We start from the raw sequence: 14,945 nt of genomic DNA, 5'->3' as shown, positions 1-14,945 counted from the left end.
AAAGCCGCTAGCGTCATATCGTAAAAACAAAAACAACCAGAGACGTGAAAAGTAAATTTTAATCGGAAAATTAAATTAACATAATTGTAAACGCTGCAGCGCGCGTATTGTCAGTTTTTGTACAACACAGCTGACAGTCCAGTTTGATAGTTTGAGGTTATGTGATTATTATTTCAACTGGGTTTCAGTAGCGCCGTGTGCGAAGCATCACATTGGTCAGTTTATGAGTTCCTTCACAAACCAGTTCCATCAGATTTCAGTTGCGCCGTGGGAGGATGGCCTTAGGCCATCCTCCCACGGTGCAACTGAAGTCCGACGGAACTGAAACTAAAATTCCAGCCAGTATCTAGCTAATGTATTTCAATGGCGGCTCGCTGACGGCGAGACTGGAATCTCTCAGCTTCAAAACAGTCGCGAAGAGACGCGACATGCTAGTCGCGCGGTCTCTGAAGTTTCCAGTCACCGTAAAACAGTGGTACCAACATCATTAGATTTCGGTGAAAAATCATATTTTCTTACCAAAATTGGTTAAATATTAATCGGAAAATCAAAATAACCTTATGTAACCGCTGCAGCGCGCGTGTTAGTTTTTGTACAACACGGCTGATAGTTGAGTTTGACAGTTTGAGGTTATGTGATTATTATTTCAACTGGGTTTCAGTAGCGCCGTGTGCGAAGCATCACATTGGTCAGTTTATGAGTTCCTTCACAAACCAGTTCCATCAGATTTCAGTTGCGCCGTGGGAGGATGGCCTTAGGGTTAGGTTATCGTTCTTTATTTCATGAATTTTATCGAAATGGGGTGTGCACTGACCACTGTGCTATACGTGTCTTATTTGATTGCGACAAATACAACTAATGGACTTTACAATACTCTCTGAAGCGCTTTCTAAATTGCGCTACTTGTTGGCATTTAGCTTTTGTACTTATTTTAAATCAAAGTATATATTCAATTACCTTAATTACCGGTGGCAGGATCACTCCAAATTTTTATTATAACGTAGTTGGTAATAATTTGGTAATAATTTAATAAACTATTTTTTTCATTCAACGAATAATTTACAAGATTCTTTGTTTTTTTTACAAGATTATTGTAAAAATCATTAGATACATTATTTGTCCCCCAGAAACAAAAAAAAAAATAAGTAAGTACACATTTTTAAGGCGAATGAGATATTATTTCTTCTTCTTTGTCAGTAAGTACTTCATGATAGGATCGTGACTCGGATGATATGGGTGTCGAACAGGTTAGAACACTTCTCATCAGGTCTGTGTAAGACCAGTGACACTCATGACATGGTGCAAACATCTGATGTATCAAATAATGTTTGCTTTAATATTCTGACTATATTATAAGAGACAAGACAACACAAAGGGACAGTGATGATCTTGATAATTATATCCGTTAGACTGCGTGTATTTTGATAACCACTTATGGATGGGACATGTCCAATGGCATCTGGAAAAAAAATGACACTCACTTTTTTGTCGGGTCTGCCGAATGGCATAATCTGTTCTAACGCCATCACAATAAAGGTGATATTGCTATAAATTCCCGATGCTTTTTGTCCGGTCTGCCATCGAACGGATTCGCGCAAATGAACATTGACACAAGAAATACTGTTCTAACGCCATTACAATAAAGGTCATATTGCTATAAATTCCCGATGCGTAATATCGCATAATGAAAATTGCGCGACGTCTACCTATACATGTGCGAATGTCGCTATGCGCGAATTTACTTGCTAACTACTGTATTGAGTGCGTTGTCCATTGGTAATGTCATTGGATGTGACGTCATCGTTATTCATAAAACACACGTTGCCAAATGGAGCTCTGCACATTGGTGGAATGCGACTTTTTAGTTTGAAAAAGACATCTAGTGCTGCTAGCAATCAATTGCATCCGTCTCGGGCTGCGAGTTGAAGCCGCCAGAATTCATACACACGCCCTACGAATTGGTCATCCCATTATATCCACGTTTCTAGAGGTTACGCGCGACTGTCGCTAGCCGCCTATGTGCGCGGTTTTCATATACAACATCGGTGCGACGTTCCTAGAAGGTTTGATTTATGACTGTGCGGCAGACGGGCGAGTTTAGATGTGCAAGTCTCTGTTAATCTATTTGTTGGTATTTCTCTTTAGAAACACTGCATTTGTTTATTTACTATATCTAAGGCATACAATATCATTAATAACATGCCTATAAAAGATTTGGGTATGAAGATAATATGGTAATATGTGAATGGTCGTATTAAAATAATTTTTATTTGGTACACATATACCTAGAGCTATACGGATAATGACCTCGAAGTGCATCGAACCCTTATCATACCGGACCCGGAAATTTCCGGTTTTTTTCCGGGCCGTAATTAATCTAATATTTTCAGCCATCTATTGACTTATTCTAAAAACTTTCGTTGCAGTCAAGTAAGCAAACATTCAAACCACTCTTCTGCATCGTTTGTTAGTAGATACTACTACTATCGACTGGAAAACTTGCCGGTATTGCGTACATAAGTGAAACGGCAAATAATTTTCAACAGTATGTGGGACGTAATTTCGCGATAGTCGACCTGTGAGCACGCACGTTGACTAAAAAACGTTCCGCATGTACTTGAAAAAGAAAACATGTCAATGAATATATTATTATTATTACGAATATAATAATAAACTTAACATTAAAAAGACGCATGTTGAATTTTTATGACAAATTATATTTCGTTCGGCTCGCGTCATTTGCACAATCTGCGCATCGCCTAGTCACGATTTTTTTAGACCATGCCTCAGCTGAGGTATAGCTTTAAACACTGATCATAATTACTATGGCATCAATGATACGAGTATTATGCCGGGTCTACACTGGCAACATGTCGCCGGCAACCTCGTTAAATTTTACGATAATTATCATACTTATCGTAAAATTTAACGAGGTTGCCGGCGACATGTTGCCAATGTGGACCCGGCATTACGAAGACAAAACTCGCGTTATGCTAGTGACATGAAATTATGTTAATATACTGTAATTTTTAATTTCATTTTTGTCTGAAGTTTTGTAGAAATGCTGCAGTGTGAATTGTATTGAAAAGAAAACCGACATTCATTTGTTTGTCCTTGAAAAGTTCCCCTAACCATTTCTTCGTAAATTGATTTCAATTGGAATTAATTCCGCTATAACAGCGAAACAACTTATGGATTCGTTTAGTCAGACGTCAGCGTAGGAAAATCGAATGTATGTAAATTTTCTTTTGTTATTGTATTGTCGGTAGGACATGCAGATGATCTGGTGGTGGTACTCAGGGAAAAAGAAGCGTTTATAAGGGATGTTTTCATCCCTCTAGAGGATGCAATGAAACGAATAAATATAAATGTTAACACCATAGATTTAATATAACTGTTAACACTGAGAAGACCTACTATATTTGCTGAGGAAAAATAAACACTCAGGAGACAATTTGGTGGGTAACTCGGCCTACGAAAGTGGTGAAATGTCATTTATTTTATAACATTTTAAATGTTCTTATAGAAATTTTTGTAAACAGTTTTTATGTAATGTTCAATTCGTCCACACTAGTGGCGAAGGGTGGAAGTAGTCTGTTAAGATCTGACATAAATAGTGCACACTTAACACTGTCAGTCAAACGTATTTGCATGGAATTTGAATTTTGATAGATTTAAGTTTTGTTCTATTCCATTTGAGTCGGTTTTTGCGACCCCGACCCGGGTATTTGTTCTCATTTAACTAATACTACAATGTGTACATAGTGTATATTAGTTTTTTTTTTAATTCAATTAAACCCTGCCTAATCCACACCATAGGAGATAAAAGTAGAAAAATATTCGTTTATCTATAAAATATCTAAAAATATTATTTATTATTAAACTGACGCTAGGGGCCGTTCAGGTCCATGGCCGACTGCACAACGTTTCTCCAGGCATCTCTGTCCATCGCTCTCTCTTCCCAGTTGACTATCCCCAGCCTTTCCGCATCCCTTTGAATGTTGTCCGCCCATCTCCGTCGAGGGCGGCCAAGAGGTCGAGTGCCAGCTGGTGTGCCTTTGTAAATCCTATAGAGAGTTCTAGATCTTTCAGATCGTACAACGTGGCCGTAAAAATAGCCGATCGTAAAAATATAAAATTGTTATTAAACCGTATATAATTTCAGATATTTTATAGATAGAAGAATATTTTTTATCGATTATGGTTTGGTTTGGCAGTGCCAAAAACTAAATCTGTATCATGTATTCTTAATTCAACGATAGCAAGCAAGTATGACTGAAAAGGTGTGCACTATTTTTGTCGGATCACCCTCAGCGTACCTCTATTATTATGGCAAGGTTTAATAATTGAATTAAACTAACCAGCATCATCTGAAAATTATTGTATTCTTAGTTCAATGAAAACAAATAAGTATGACTGACAAAGTTAAGTGTGCACTATTTATGTGGAATCTTAACAGCCTACCTTCACCCCTCGCCCTGGTTCACACACATAATTATGTACTTATCTTGATCTGGATTAGGCATAAGCCCTGGTAGGTATAAGTAAATGGTGGTGTCCAGGGAACACAAAGATAATGGAAAGTGGGTTGCTTTCTGGGTGAGGCTATAACAAGTTTTAATAGTGTGGAGAAAAATATGAGATAAACTTAAACACGAGTTAATTTAAATTTTATCGCATTATCTGTTCTGTCACTCTGTGGTTGCGTCATACTAAAACGTCAGATGACTGTTGGATTTGATTTTTGACATCTGTCATAGGCATGTCCAGTAAGTACAGTGGCCAGTCAGTCACATCTCGTATCACAATAAAATGTCACTTGAACCGAATGCGTCCAGCTCCGAGCGCGGGCTAGCATGTCTCGTGTGTGCATCTCTAAATTCAACACACTGGTTCGAAAGCGAGGATTACAAAATAAATGTATTGAACTTTCACGAAATTTGAAAATCGTAAGAGTTTCACAGAATAAACAATAATAAAACATAGTAATGAGACCGGGCTTCTGGATTGGATTCCCTATCTGTGCTTCCAGTCACTGCTTAACAATAATTTTACTAATCCTGTGCGCCCACTGCAACGTCTGCGCGTTGCGTCTCGACCTCACTATTATTATACCGGTATACCTGCAGGAAATCGGAGACATTTACCGGGTTTGATCTGTACGGGATATAGTTGGTTAAGTCGCAACGGCCAGACATTGTAGTGGGCGCACAGCATTCGTTAGAGTAAGATAGAATTTCTACGGCTGAATTAAATATTTTTTGTACACGTCACCGGTAAATATTGGTTTGAATGACTCCATTCATTCAAAAACTGTGAGCACGTATTGCTGAAATTTACTGTTTTTGTGTTCAATATTAAGTTAGTGGTAACTATTTTTTGTTAGTTTAGTAGAAAATATGGTTATATTAACTATAAACTATGTTGTGTTGAAATTTGGTAGCCGTACTGAGAAGCAACATGATGGTATAACTATAAAATTTTCATAGTTAAGTTAATAATAAGAAAATTGACGTTTTACTGTGCGTTTGACGCAAGAAACATGGAGTCATATAGGTGAACAATACACACTCTCTTTATATTATTACTCTGAGGTTCGGACGGTTCGGTATCAAAAATCACTTTAAACATTTCCAAAATAATTGGGTGAATTGTATTCCGACACTAAGGCATTTATTTCTATCGTTATTTTTCATAGGTGCTGTCAGATTATCATAAAACAGATTAATAAGATAGATATGTAATAGCCAGTCTTCAATATTCAAAATAACACTTGTTTACGTTAATTCCATATTTCTCCACACTCTAAAATATTTAAAACTTGTTACTATTACTGCCTGAATGGTCAAAACGGATTTCGCATCTTAAAAAAAGAGTCTTTGAAAGCTTTACTCATACGTATTTCTAAAATGTAAATCAACTTTTTTTATTAGTAAATATATTTTTTGTATTTAGGAAAAATAGTGCTCAAGTGGTTTGTAGCGATTTTCTCAAAGTATTTTTTTAAACAACGTGACTTTTGATTCTAGGATGCTCTTATAAACGCTTTCTTTTGAGTGTCGCAATCTGAGTTGCAACTATTTTCTGAAATGTCTGTGGTTTTATCATTTTATTTTGATCCCAATTTCGAATCAATTGATGATTTACAATATGTAGTAGTGATTATTTATATTGACAGCGAATAAAATGGAGCATTTAAGATTAATTAAATTGTAAAATTGACGTAGGTGGGTTATTCTCCTTCAGCGGGTCTATTCTATACAAAAGGCGACTATCGACCGCTAACGTGCTAACGTGATAATGTGTTAGTATTTGTTACATACATTTTATATTGAAATATTATAATTGTATTGTAATCAGTTAATCAGTCGAAACTGTCTCTCTCTCGCTCTCTCTCTCTATCGCTCATGCTCTAAATTTTAGCACAGGCAGGGGGCATGCCGTTAAAATATATCATTTATTGCAACAATTCATACTGGCTAATTATAATTGTTACAAAACGTGTTAATAATTTGATACAAACATACCCTAGTTAGCGGTTTCAGCGGACGAAAGCAGCCTTTTGTATAGAATAGACCCGCTGGTGCCGTTCTCTAACCGAAGGCTGGATATTTATTTTCCATATTATCAAACGCGACTCTAAAACTCACAAACAATATATTATGTCATGTCTTCTTTTGTATAGGTAGGTGCATAATCTTTTTTCCAGTCACTCAGCATCACCAAGCCTCGAGCTACATATTTCACCAGTTTTAATATCTTATTTTATTGACTTTATTTTGCCCATGTAAACTGTATTTGTCAATCTGTAAATAAATCTCGCCATCTCCTCCAGCAACTGCAAGTCTTCAGACTCCGCTCATCACATCTCACATCATCAATTCTCATCTCCACACTTACTTATCACACCAAATATATATATGGACGCTAAACCAAGATATGTTATTGAGAGTTAAGGCATTCGAGATGTGGCTGTAAAGATGCATCCTCAAAATTTCTTGGACTGACCTGTCAACAAAATAATTGCGATGTTCTCAAATGAATGAAGAGGGACTGAGAAGTTCTGCGTAGTATCAAAACCATAAACCTACAGTAACTACCATAACCCAACTTGTTATCAAAAGAAATACTAATGGTACACATTTTGTGATTAGCATGAGTGCAGCTCAACCAAACTGTTCGGAGTAGTATATGATGGAGTAAAGATCGTCCTGATGGTGGCCGACTTCCGTTAGGAGATCGCACGATAAGAATAATAAATAACTATGCACTAAGCTAAAAATATTATAAATCAATGGTGAAGTGTAGTTACAAACCAAAATAAACATTGGTTAGTAACGTTACTGTGAGAGAAATAATTTGGCTTCTCCTATCTGGATCTTTTTAATTTGAATGTGTAAAGTTTACTGTAAAGTGTACAATTCAATATATGATTTTATTACGAAATGGTTAAGTTAAAACAGGTGTTTTACGATACTTATCACTGTTAATGCTTGTGAAACGTGGACCCTAAGTAAAAGAGAGATCCAGAAACTTAGAGTAGCACAACGTGGTATGGAGAGGTGCATGTTGGGCATAACGCGAAAGGACAAAAAGAGGAATTTCAATTTCAATTTTAATTTATTTTACATATTGTGGACATTACAAATTATAAGTTTAAGACGTTCACAACATGACATTTAGAAACAAAGAAATATTATTAAAACAGTATTATGTAATACTGTAATTATGCAATATTAAGTTATTCTACAGTATAAATGTGTAAATACAAAAACTATGAAGTATATAGGTACAAGGAAGTACACCGGATGAGTTAAGCAGACACTATTTTAAGAATTTATAAAATAACGTCCACCTATACTCATTCTCACGTAGATGGAATATATCAACATCCGAAGCAATTTGGTTGAACAGAGTTATTGCCCTCCCAATTGGCATCACCAATGGCAGGTTAGTTCTGCTCCTCGGGAGAACAAACAACTGATGCTCCCGATTTCTAAGATAGTTATCAGGGACACACAAGTCAATATTACCAAGAATGGCAGAGTTCTCATTCACACCACGTATTAGTCGAAAAAAATACGTGGCCAAATATTGATATCTTCTAGCACTTAAACTACAGTATGTAAGCATACCTAAGAGAAAGTCAGTTCGATAAAGCCACGGACAGTATCCATATAACCTCAAATAAAGGAGTCCCAAAAATTTCTTTTGAACTCGCTCCAACATAAGGTCATATTTCAACTGATGCGGGGCCCAAACAATCGACCCACTCTCAAGCCGGCTTCTCACTAAAGAATTATAAAGAATTTTTAATACAGTAACATCCGAAAAGACCCGGGAAGTACGCAAGATGAGTGAATAAGGAAGCAGGCAAGGGTTTGCGATGTAATAGAGTTTATCAAAAGCCTTAAATGGAGATTGGATACATAGCTCGAAGAAGAGACAATCGTTGGACAAATCTAGTCATCCAGTGGTATCCAAGAAGTACAAAACGTTCGCAAGGTAGACCTAGAGGCCGCTGGATCGATGAAATGATAAAGTTCTGCGGAAGTACGTGGCAACGCAAGGCACAGGACCGAGAGAAGTGGAAGCAGCTTGAAGAGGCCTTCATCCAGCAGTGGATAGATTCAGGCTGATGATGATGATGATGATGATCACTGTTAAGAACGGCCGTAATTAACCATTGTAAATTTAAATAACCAATAATTAGAAAAAAAACAAATACAGGTGCTTTTGGCCGTCTAGTACAATGCACATTTCGCACGCATAGACGGGGCGAGCCAGCACTTTGTCACGTACTTATGATGTTACCAATGCATGGCGCTTGCACGAGGAGGGATTTTTGTCTAGCCGCATAATTAAGTATATGGCTAATGACCACGCAGATTCGCGAAAGACAAGGAAATATTATTCACTATAATAAACGGGATGAGCGATGATTGATGCATGAACGCAAGCTTTGGGTGCGTGTTATTCCAGATAAAACTATTTTTACGACTCAGCTTTGCGTTGGTCTCTTACTAATATAATATCACGATAACCCATATTAAAATATATAGGTTGATACAAAACAAATTTTGGTTTTGTGTTATAAAAGTTCTTATTATTTGGAATGTAGTACTATTAGTGACACCCATTAATTGAACTACGAAACAAGCAATACGTATTAATTATTTTTTTAAAGATAATTATTATTATCATCGAATAATTTCTCTCAAAGATGTAAAAAAACATACCTAGTTATGTGTATAAACTGCTTCGAGCCACTGTCTCGTAATGTCGTATATACGACTTTGTAGAAAATTAATTAAAGGCAGATTTTGTGGCTAGGTATGTTTTTAAAATATCATAATATTATCTTTTAGAGAGCCAATTCACCTTTAGAGTCAATTTATAACAGAAACTTGAAATTCCTAAAAACTAAAAGACCCATAGACATCAAATGAATCAAAAATCTTAAATTGCATTTTTCCATGTATGTAGATATTTTTATTACATATATGCAAAAATCAACGATTTTCCATGTTTAGTTTGCAATTCGGCTAGCCGCCAGCAGATCAGAAGATCGCTCTAAAGAGTCTAAAGGCCAAATTACACTTGTAGATTCTCTGTCACGATCGTCCCTTGGAAATATAATTTTGGATCGTTTCATAGAGTCGTGACCAAAATAAAACAATTATTATTTTTCGTGCGTTAATCAATCGACGATTGGTAACAGTTGGGTGGATGATTAGGTACCGAGAACATATTATTACGGTAATCGTCAATCCCAACTGTCAGCGATCTTTGATTGAGTCGTCAGTGAAAAATGTGGATTATTCTATTTTCGCCACAACTTCAGTGAATAATCCAATGTGACATTTCATGATCGGGCGGACGATCGGGAATCTACCCGTATAATTTGGCTACAATCGATTCCAACCTTTAATAGGGGATGGCAAAAGAAGATATTTCACAGATTTGGTTTCAATATTGCTTTCATTATAATTTCTTTTTCTTCTTTTTCTTTCGGTGCCGTCTTCTATTGAAGGTTAGAAACCAAATCGCAGTACCTATCTGCCTATTTAGAGAATCTTCTTCTACCTACGTTTCTGCATTATGAGGTGGAGTACATCATAGTTTTCATTGCGGATAATGCAGTATGAAACTTTCTAGATAGTAACTATAACTCTCTTAACTTATTATTTAATCCTCCTCATTGGTAACGTGATCAGCTCAGGAAATCTTCATCATATTATGAAAATACACCCGATGACGCTTCATTTTAACTTCTAAAACTAAAACATTGCCACATGAATTGTATATGATTTAAAAAAACCAATAGAGTTTAGTATTAGATAATTGAATTTAACAACGATACGTATATTGCAGGAGGTGGAGAAAAATAACTGTGAAATATAATACGACTAGCTAGGTACATTAATTTGTATATTGGTTCAAGTAACAAGTTGGCATATATAAATGGAAACTACGATAGTAGGTACAGAGCTTTAAAAAATGAACTTTTAAAAGCGCGCTTTTGCGAAAGCTTATCTTGTAACGCGATTTTAATCGTTCCGAACGTCGTGGAGGGAATTTATTTTCTGCGAGCAGTTTGTTCACGCGTCTCTTCGGCATGGAGTTCAGACACTACGAATTCCAAATTTAGCTGAATTTACGATATATTTATGGCATAATATTCCATTGATACAAATTTTATTTCAGACAACCTGATCTTTAATGTTATATTTGAGATGTACCTTGATGTAATTATAAGGTTTTACAGAAAAATCCACATGAAACGAATATCGTAAAATATCATAAGATATCATTGAAGATATAAATATTAATTGGCTCTACAATCCTAAGTGGATCTGGGCCGCCACACAATAAGGTATCTTAACATGGATGTAAGTTACTTCTTGTTCAATCTAAAGTCAAAATACAAATTGAAAAACAACTTGTCAATGTTAATAATTATCGTGTAAAATATGTGGGCATTTCAAGCCTTGCTGTCTGTCGGTCGTAAAACCTATTCGCCACACATTTTTGGTTTACATTCGATCGTTTCTCTCACTCAATCCCCGCCGTATTCTTCTCCAGCCAGAGGGCGTTTGTTAGTACCTAGGTTTATTATATCAATGCGGGTCCCAGAAGAATAGCGATTAATGCTGACACATTCTAAAGTTGTTATACCATCTGAGGTTGCGGTTTTATGTATGTCAGTATGTATCTTATATACCCCGCGCACGCATACCGCACCGACTTGTTTCAACATGTACTATGGCAGAAGTGTCGACAGGGGGTCAGACCAGTTGTCATGTATGGCACCGAAACCTGTAAGATGACCAAAAACATGGAAAGAAGATTACGCTCATTTGAGTTAGGCGTGCTGCGAAGAATACAAAAACAAGTTCTACATTTTGTACTGAAGCCTATACACATTCCATTAGATTGAGCCGCCTTAAATGGATATACAAAGGATGGATGAATCGCGCATGACAAAGAAACTGACATTCGAGTAGTCGGAAGGCAAATGAAGAACTAGTCGGCCTCGTGTAAGATGGAGGGTCAAGGTCAAGATAGGCCAAGAGCCACGTAGGGTTATAGCGCTAGCTAGATGAAGATGAAGAACGAAATGACAGGAATCAGGATATCACATTAAAAAAAAATACATGTAAGTAGCACCAGATTAAAAGGTACGTATATGTTCTGGTTTGAATTAATAATTAAAAAATGCAATGTTTGCCGTACTGTTCTGAATTTAATTGGGTGCGCGTCTTTGTAAGGGCGCATGCGCGGATCAAAGCTGAATTTAATTTACCATCAAAGACCTACCCAGCTCGCAGTCAGGTCCACGAAACCGGTCTCCGCTGAAGATGCGTCTGATCGGCTTTGCTCACTTTTGGGATACACGTTCGGCTCTCATATTCACTCCGTTTTACGGAGCATAGCTGGTGGCGATTTTCTTTGACGCAGTCGATTAGCCATAAGATTTAAAAGGGGTCTCGTCACAGTTCAAACCTGTCATCCAATTATTAAGTTACTTATATTTTTTGTAAATAATTATGTGTATTTCTGACAAATTTGGTACCTATAAAATATGACCAAAAGAATAACAGATTATCTACAACTAACGAGAAACTATAAACAAAATATTCACTGTCATTTTGAATATCTAATAATAAAAATTGGATATGAAAGAGATACTTAGCTACATTGTTATTTTTATTATGTACCTACGTTGGTAGTTGAAGTATATGGTTTTTATTATCCAGTTTATTGTGAGGGGGGCTTCAAAATCAGCCTGTACCTCGAATCCCTATGCCCGCCACTGACCATAGAAATATGGCTAAGTCAAGTAAAAGCATATTTTATTGTTATCAAAATATGGTTCTTGTCTATTTACAGTTTACGGGAAGACAGCGGCAAACAAATTAAAAAATACCCGATATACTGGATTATTTGTTACTTTGTTAGGTTAGGTTAGGTCAGGAGTCGGCAAACCACGGTTCGCGTGCCGCATGCGGTTCTTTGGGTGTTGGCGTGCGGCCTTTGCCAAATTCCCAATTCCCATTTTTTACAAAAACTTTTGCAAAATTCACAATTTAAATTTTTTGTCATTGATTTGTACACTTATTATAATATATAATGACATTATCGGTATGATTTTTGCTGTTTTAAATCCGCCCATTGCAAAATTAAATTTTTCTCCATTTGATATTGACACGAGCACTTCTGAAATACAATATTATTAGTGGATTTAACAAGCAAAGAGATATGGAGCTCAAAATTTGTAGGTCTTGCCACCAAAATTGAGGATTTGGAAAGAAAAACGCAATTTAATTTCACAACGCAAATGGAGCGCTCTATAAGATCTACATAAGATACTACGATTTTAAATACATGAAATAGCTTTCAGAACTCATATTCGAGTCTACATAATAATATGTATGTGAACAATCATTTTCAAACATGAACAATATAACTACCATTTAGAGAACCCAAATAACTGATGAGAATTATTATTTAGAGTCGCGCCTGAAATTAAAAACTACAAGTTACATACCAAACATACAGAAACTCTCCAAAGAAATGCAAGGAGAGTGCGTGAAAATTGTATGTAATTCATATTCTGTATATATTATATTTATGATTTAAACAATAAAAATATATTTTTAAGTACGTTAGTTTCGTTCAGGAAATCTTCTTACTGACTTGAGATATCCAGCTATGTAACTGAAACGCTGATAAAGTATTTAAAAACACTCTGATAAAATAATAACATAGGTTTGTTGGATATATTTATATTATAATTACATATATTCTTATCGGATGCTGATAAAATAGGAGCCATTTTATTGCACATTATATTATTATTTTACAATCACATGAGAGTTCTTCGCCCCCAAACAATCAGTCAATGTTTAGCTTAATTAGATGAATACTCTCGACGACTCGCAGATTCGCAAGTGTTGTCAGCAATCGTCGATAATAAAGCACGAATTGCACAACCAGACTCTACGACTCGCGCCGACCGTCCGGCCTGATTGAAAAATGTAATGTTGCTTTTTTCGTCGAGTCGTGAGCAATAAGGAACAATGTCTAATTTAGCCCGATAAAACACGATTGGAGTGACTTTCTAGTATGGCGCAAACTGTCAATGTTGTCAGTTTGACCTTTACATTTATAATAAAACTCGACTAATTAAACGCCCGCGATGGCTTGTAATATCGTGGGTCCCAGATTCGAATCCTAGGTCTGGCAAAAACACATATTGTTTTTCAATTTGTGTTTAGAGTCAGAGTACGGGCCTAATAGGTTGAGCAAGTGGCTTACATCAATTTCTCGTAAAAACAAAAATCTGTTAATACAAACCTCCACCCACTTGATCTTATTAGGATTTGACATGGTCAAAAGAATATATTAATATGCTAGTATATAAATACCTACAATCAGCAACTAATTCCTTGAAAATATGAATGAAGTCTATTTTGTCCGGCCAGGAGGCCAATCCCCGAGTGAAGCACACCAAAACACGTCACCGAATCGCTTCAACTGAAGCACGTACAATTTGTAGTTTTACAGGAGATAGGTATTGTGTGTACAGAGCTTCGAGTGAAACGGATACGCGATATATAAGTGCGAGTGAGAAAGCCTTCAGCATGCTTATACCTCATGTTTATGCGTTAGAGCAGGGGGGGGCAAACTTTTTGGATGGAGGGCCAAATTCAAGAATTCAAAATGAGCGGCGGGCCGCAAGCAAAATACCATTTTTAGATATACACTCTTTATATCACGAAAAATAAACATTACAAAAAAAATAATGAGAATAATGACACTGTTGTACATTTTTGAATTTTTTTTAAAATTCAGGTGTTAATTTTGTAGTTGATATTCTCAAAACTGCTTCTAAATGGGCATCGGAGATATTTGATCGTAAAGAATTTTTATTGAGGTTCATGATCGGAAATGTTTGTTAACATATAGGTTGCTCCAAAAATAATGAACATTTTTCTTGCATAATCTTTAAGTTGGTCGAATTTGTCTGAATTAAGGGCATTGTAAAATTTGGAGATTTCTTCACGTCTATGCAATTCTCTTAAATCAGTGCCACACTGCAGATCAATAATCTCAAGTTGTAGCTCTGTCGGTACACTATCAATATCCATTGATCTACATATTACAATACATCCAGAGCGAGATTACAATCCGAAATTTTTTTCCATTCATTCCCAATCGATGTTCAACGTAGAAAATAGTGGTTATATAGTGTGAGACGAGACGCAAGGAAGACGTACTGAGATAATAGATTTACGAAACAACAAATTCTTTAAATTTTAATCTATTGTTAACATTTTTTTAAAAATTATAAAAAAGTTATTCGTAATCAGAAGTACAATTAATAATGGCGGGCCGCAAAAAAATACCCGGTGGGCCACATGCGGCCCGCGGGCCGCAGT

Source organism: Rhyacophila brunnea, unplaced genomic scaffold (assembly GCF_057557595.1).
Source record: "Rhyacophila brunnea isolate RB1 unplaced genomic scaffold, BYU_Rbru_1.0 scaffold_21, whole genome shotgun sequence".
NCBI classification, from domain to species: Eukaryota; Metazoa; Arthropoda; class Insecta; order Trichoptera; family Rhyacophilidae; genus Rhyacophila; species Rhyacophila brunnea.
The sequence above is the reverse complement of the archived record's forward strand: the minus strand, read 5'-3'. Positions refer to the sequence as shown.